The sequence below is a fragment of the Lactuca sativa genome, chromosome 5 (assembly GCF_002870075.4).
Source record: "Lactuca sativa cultivar Salinas chromosome 5, Lsat_Salinas_v11, whole genome shotgun sequence".
NCBI lineage: Eukaryota > Viridiplantae > Streptophyta > Magnoliopsida > Asterales > Asteraceae > Lactuca > Lactuca sativa.
Genome location: NC_056627.2, coordinates 307,102,445 through 307,109,360, shown reverse-complemented (window position 1 = coordinate 307,109,360; position 6,916 = coordinate 307,102,445).

The window sequence follows — 6,916 nt, the reverse complement described above, 5'->3', positions numbered from 1 at the left end:
CCAAAAGAGATCAGCTCCTTGGAAACTTCCTTCTTGCATTAAGTTTCTTAATCTTAAACAGATTGAAAATTCTAACTTTGAAACATTTCCAGATTCCATTTTGACTATCACTTCTGAACAAGAGTTGCCTCCTTACAGATTATGTCAATATGGTCCTTCTAGAATTATCACTGTACTTCCAACTGTCCTTGAGCAACCAATCTTTGGTAAACCTTATATTGTTCTCGACAATTGTTTAATCCTTTTAGTCATATCCAGTTCTAAACCTTTTTCCCTTCTTAATGCCCTAGGCATTTGGAAAATTTTTAGAAAGGATGAATATAGCACATGTAATCGATCCTATATCCGAAGCATATGGGACACGATTCATGATGTCTCACATAAAGACTAAACCAGTCTTTTGCTATAACATTTCCATTTCTATTTGCCAAGTTCTCATATTTCAGATTATGAAAAGGGATGCCGTAATCATAATCGAATTTTAGAACGCAAATAATGGACCCGTATACAGAATTTCCTTATGTTGAGCCATTCCAACATGAAATTCATATATATCCTTGACTAAATGATTAAAACCTCACGATCTAAGCTTATAGATTTGAGATGAAGTATAATTTCCTCTCCCTTAATTATAGCAAAACAACTTTTTCCCAATTGAAACTTTTTGTTTTCTATAATTAACATTGCTAACTTGCAATACTTATCATAATTATCATGCTCCCACTAACATGATGATTATTAGCATAACACTTATGCTCCCACTAGCTTTGACATGTACTCAGAAATCAGCTGGACTTCTAGAAATCAATACTTCATTGACTTTCTTACCAAAGTTCAGATTTCTGATGCTAGATTGTTTTGATAAAGTTGTATCAAAATCATACACCTTCCCTTAGATAGCACACTTGTGAGTCTAAACAATTATGAAGAGGTATGCCGTAATCATAATGGTTAGACCTTTTTGCCACTTCTCACAAGTCCAGGTTAGTGTGCCGGTTAACCACACGCGCTCCACTAACGACTTTGAGAATGCAAATATCACAATTGCTATCTAGATAAAATCTACTTAGTGAAAGTGTTTCCTCACCATCATTTTCATGAATCGGAGAGAAACCTTATGACACTTAGATTTATATGGTGTATGTGTTCTTATCCATGTGAATTGTCAAAACCATAATCACAAGACAAAGATAATGACAAATCCAAACTCATATGGACCGAACTCAATCTTAACTTCTTGTCACCTGGCAGCTCAAGGGCCTGCCATTGCTTCCAAGTTGTTGTGCAACAAATTGAGAACTCTAAGAACTCATATGAAAAACCAACTTTAACTGGAATGGACACAGAATATGTCAACACAATAGATTATAAACCTCAAATTGTGTGCTAGAGAAGAACTTTAGGTTTTATTCTTGATTAGTTCTTGAGACTTTCAAGACCTTTAAGACTCCCACTGTCCTCTTGACCTATAAGACTCCCTTGTCAAATATCCAAGAGATAGTGAGGATTCTAATCAAGACAAACACTTCACACAATTGGCCTAAGTTGGTCTTTGTTTTATCCAAAACATCACAACTTACCAATTTCAAATGTACAAGAGTAGAAAACTTTTACTCTTACATTTGACAAGTGTTTTAAACCTTCTTTTGAGACATGTCACTCAAGTTACAATCTTGGAGTATGACTCTAAGACTTGTATTGGAACGAAGTATGACTCATCTTCTTGATTTAACCATTTCAACAATTCAAGATCCCTCTTCTTAGTCATAAGAATGCACTAAGATTTCCTTAGAGAACTAATTGTGATATGGTTTCTTAATCATTAAGATGATCACAAAACTGATACTAAAGTACTCTCCTATCTTTTCAGATTTGAGAGACTTTTATCCTTCTGCCTAATTTGATTCTTCTTATTCGCTCTGCCTTACATTGGAACCTTTTTTCCAATGTCTCAGAGTTACACTTAAGCTTGTAAGTATAATCATATTTACTGAGCTTTAGTAAACTATGACGAATAGTCTTATCAAACTTTTGTGGTGGACTAAATCAGTGAACAAGACTATGTACTCGATCCCTTAGTCCATTACTTGACTCACACATCCATGTGAATAAGTAATTAATCTTAATTTTTCCAAAACTTGAAAGTTCTCATTCATCATGCTATACAACTTGCATGATTCCAAGTTCCGGTCCACTTGAAACTTGGGTGATGAGAATCTTTCCTTATTTGGTAAATTTAGACATTACCACAAATGAAAGAATCAATTTCATATTTCCACTCTTGCTCTTAATGGAATCATATAAGCAACAATTTTTCCTCAAATGCCATTGTAAGGATATTTTAAAATAAATAAAATAAAAAATTTTCTTTTATTTTAAAACTTTGCGGAAAACTTATCCTTACAATCCATATGAAAACTTGTTGTTATCTATTCCTAAGCAATATCTCATAACTCCTAAGAAGTAGCTCAAGAATCCGATTTTTTCAAACTATGCGATAGAAATCCATCTATGCGATCAGATTCAGCATATTCTTCCTTTAAGTTTCTTCACTTTTCTTTCATTCTTAAAACATCACCATGTGACCCAGTCACATCATGTATCAAGAATCTCAGAATAGAAACTTAACAGAGTTAGATAGTGGACTTTACCTGAAGTAGAGTCAAACTTATTGACTTTAACATCCTTAGGTAAATTTTGGCAGCTTCGCAACCAATGCCCCTTTCTTTGGCAATACAAACATATGGACCCTTTGATAATGGTACACAGGACTATCACAGACTTAGCTTTTCTCTTTACCACTTGGTCAACCGAGTTGACTATAGCCGATCCCTTTCCATTGGGAAGAGAATGCTTTACTGGATTTCCTGTGTCACTATTGTCAATGTCCATCAAGTATTAAGGAAGTTGATCTTAACAAATAGATAAGATCATTAAGGGTCTTGTCATAGTCTGTTTCATAGGTGTCCCAAAGGAACTCACTATGTGACTTAGAAAGTGATTGAACCACCAACTTTCTCAAGACTTTGACACCCAACTCTCCCGGCTTGTCAATATGTGACTACATCTCCAAGATGTGCTCACACCTAGACCTTGCCTTGCCAATAGGGCTTGAGTGACCTTAAACTTTTCAAGAACTTGTGGGTTAGGGAGAATAATTGGAGGAGGAGAAAGAAGTATGATATCCATGGGACATCATCTTCATTAGGAAACCTTGTTTCAAGCGATTTGGGAAGATCATAAGTGTCTAAACCAGACATCTTTTGGGAGATATTCAAGATAGTTGATCTTAAGTCCTTAATATGACACCCAATATGAAATATTAAGGCTAGGACCCAACAAACTATTTTATAACTTAGAAGAGGTATGCCGTAATCCAAGCTATAAAATATTTGAAGGTAGGTGAATGACGATTCACCAATTTCCACCAAGATAAACGAAATGTATTATTAGGTTTTAATTGGTTTTGGAACTCCTAGATCTTTGAGATTCATTGAACTTTTCAAAGGCATGTTTCAATCTCGAGTGTGCCCTTCAGGTTTTGTGACTGGGATGCCGAGGATCACAAAACAAGGTGTGAAGTAACCATGCAAATTACTTGGTACCCTTAATAAATTACCCCTCAACCGATGTGCCGGTTAACCACACACGCTCCATCGATACTATGATAAATATTAAGTCACCTTTTACCTACCTTGTTAAGTCCAAGTTAGTGTGCCGGTTAACCACACACGCTCCACTAACGACTTAGACAAAGTGTAAAGTGTAATTTCATGGATTAGCACCTTATTCACATTTTTCCTAAGTAACTAAGATTGGGTATTATTAAGAGTTTAGTTACTTAGTATTTTTCATTAATACTTTTAATGAAGGGAGAATTCTAGTCCTGTCAAACCCGTTCGGCTAACGACCCTCCACCAGTCAAGCAAGCGGTGGGTGAGAGTGGACACCCATTAAGTTGCCATTTTATAGGCAACAACCTTATACCCACCTTATAGACCGGCTTCGTGAATGAGGCGTACTAGCGGTAAGACTGACTTTACTCTTATACATATATATATTATTAACTTATAATATTATAAAGTATAAGGGTTGAATTTTAACTTTTAAAATTCTAAGGGCTAACTTGGAATTAAAGTATTCATAAGTGAAAACTTTACAAATTCCAAAACTTGAGGGCAAGTTTTGAAACTATTCAAAACTAATTAATTCCATAACTTATGTGTTTAAAGTAGTTTTAATCCAAAAACTCTTCAAGTTCCATAACTTGAGGACAAGTTATGGAAGACTTTAAACTAATAAAAGAATTAACTTTTCTTTATTTTATAACTTATGGAATTAATTAAGGTTACACCTTTTTTTTTTATTTTATTAAATGAAGAGACTCTTGGTCCTCCATAACTTGAGGACAAGTTATGGAGTCATAAAACCATTTAATTAGAACTAGACTCTTCATTTTTGTAACCTTTGCCAATTTTTATGAGTTTTATGATTCTTAAATGTGACTTTTCATATAACTTGAGGACAAGTTACAAAAACACATTTTAGAATCAATTCTTAGATTAATTTGGATTAAAACCAACTATCACATAATTTTATTCATTAATCTAAATTTACTCATAAAACAAGGTAACACAAAAAACTTTTGGTGATCCATAACTTATTCTTAAGTTATGGAATCCTTTAAAACATTAACACCAAATTTTGTAACTCCAAAAAAACTTTGAATCAAATTTTTTTTTTTTAAAACCTTTTCATATCCATAACTTATGGAGGTTTCAAAAAAGTAAAACTCTTTAGATCAAACTTTTAAAACTAATAAAATAATCATATTATTTTATCTTTTATTAAATTTGACCTAATTCAACTCATAAAGCAAATTATTCAAATTTTACAAATAATTAGTTTTTCACAAGAACAAGTAATTATCTTAAAATTTGACAAACTTCATGGTTTTTTTTTTCAACTTTGATTTGCATCAATATAACAGAAAACAACCCGTGGCTCTGATACCACTGTTGGGTTTTGAGCATTCTAACACTCCTAAGTGTACATGCAACCCTAAATACCTTGGATCTATGTTTTCTCTATTATACATGCAAATAAGAACTTCCAAGGTATTATCCTAATCTAGCATACAAAACAATGACTAGCAAGATAGAATACATACCTCTTTGATGTAGAAAGTCTTCATGAAGCTTGAGTGCCTAGTGCCCCAAGTGTGACACCTCAAATGGAATCACAATCATCAAAACACTTGGAATGATTTGAGAGAATTCTACACTCTTCAAAATCGGCTAGCCCTTTCTTCACTATCTCTAGTGGCCGATTTTTCCTCAATAATAAGATGCTTATATAGTTACACAATTAGGGTAAACTCTTAATTGTCATGGCTTTCCATTTCCTTGGATCCATGGGTACAAATACACCATGGAGCATCCATGGACCATCCTATGGGTTTTAGCCCAACTTGATTATCCATGGAGCATTAGCCCACTATACAAGTATGGATGATTTACACAATCAACCCATATATTTAATTAGTCTTCTTTTGATCACTTAATTAATCCTAGATTAATTCTTGATCAATACTAATTAAATAATCTTATTATTCTTATTATTAATATACTAGAACTTATAATATATTAATAACCATAAGTGTCTTATTTCTCTCATTCAAGTGCATGATGGTATGCAACCCAAATGGACCATGCCGGGTCGGGTCAAGTCTTACCAAATATAGTTATGGACTTAGACATTAATCCAACAATTATTAGTAGAATCAATACACAAAACATTATTTCCTAAGTTATCAACAACAGATACAGCTTCATACACACCATCACAAGGTAATGCTTTAAAATAAAGAACATTATTAAAGAAAGCATCAATAGAACCAACTTCATTATTAAATGAAAAGGTAAACCCTTGTTTGTACAAAGCATGGAAGGAAATAATATTTCTTGCCATTCTTGGCGAATAACAACACTTATTCAGATCTAAACTAAACACACTACTTAGCGATAAAGTATAAACTCCAATCTTGGTAACAGGTATACCTTTCCTATTCCCCATGATCAAGTTTATCCTTCCTTGCTCCACATCCTCACTTCTTCTTAGTCCCTGCAAGTCACAACAAATGTGAATACCACACCCGGTATCAAGGACCCAAGAATTAGAATGGGGTGAGTTATTAGAAATGATAGTGTAAATACCTGCATGGTTGGGTTTAACTTTCCCATCCTTCACATCTTGCTGGTATTTTGGGCAGTTCCGCTTCCAATGAGCTTTTTCATGGCAATAGAAGCATTCAGCCTCTTTTGGGTCAGAAGAAGGAGTAATGAAACCTTTCTTGGTTCCACTTGAAGAAGAGCCATCAAGGGTCCGAGCCTTGGTACCCTTCGAAGATCTCTTTCTCTTCCTCCATCGATTCTTCCCAATTGCCAAAACCGGAGTAGAGTTTTGAGTAGGAGTGATAGCAACCGACTTCCCCTTAAGACCTGATTCTGCGGTCTTGAGAAGTCCCTGAAGTTTGCTGAGGGTGACTTCTTCCTTGTTCATGTGATATGTCATGCGGAATTAATCATAGCACGATGGTAAGGAATGCAAAATAATATCTATTGCAAGATCCTCCGGGAAGTTCACATTAAGCTTCAGCAAACGATCCACATACCTTTGCATTTTCTGCATGTGGCTCGTGACGGATTCCCCGTCCTTCATCATGGTTGTTATCATGGAGCAGATGATTTCATACCTCTCTTGTCTTGCACTTTGATGGTATCTTTCCATCAAATCTTGGTGCATGTCATAAGGGTAGAAATCCTCATAAGACTTTTGGAGTTCCGCTGTCATCGTGGCCGTCATGATGCAAGCCACTTTCGTAGCATCCCTTTCATGTGCCCGAAATTCAGCGATC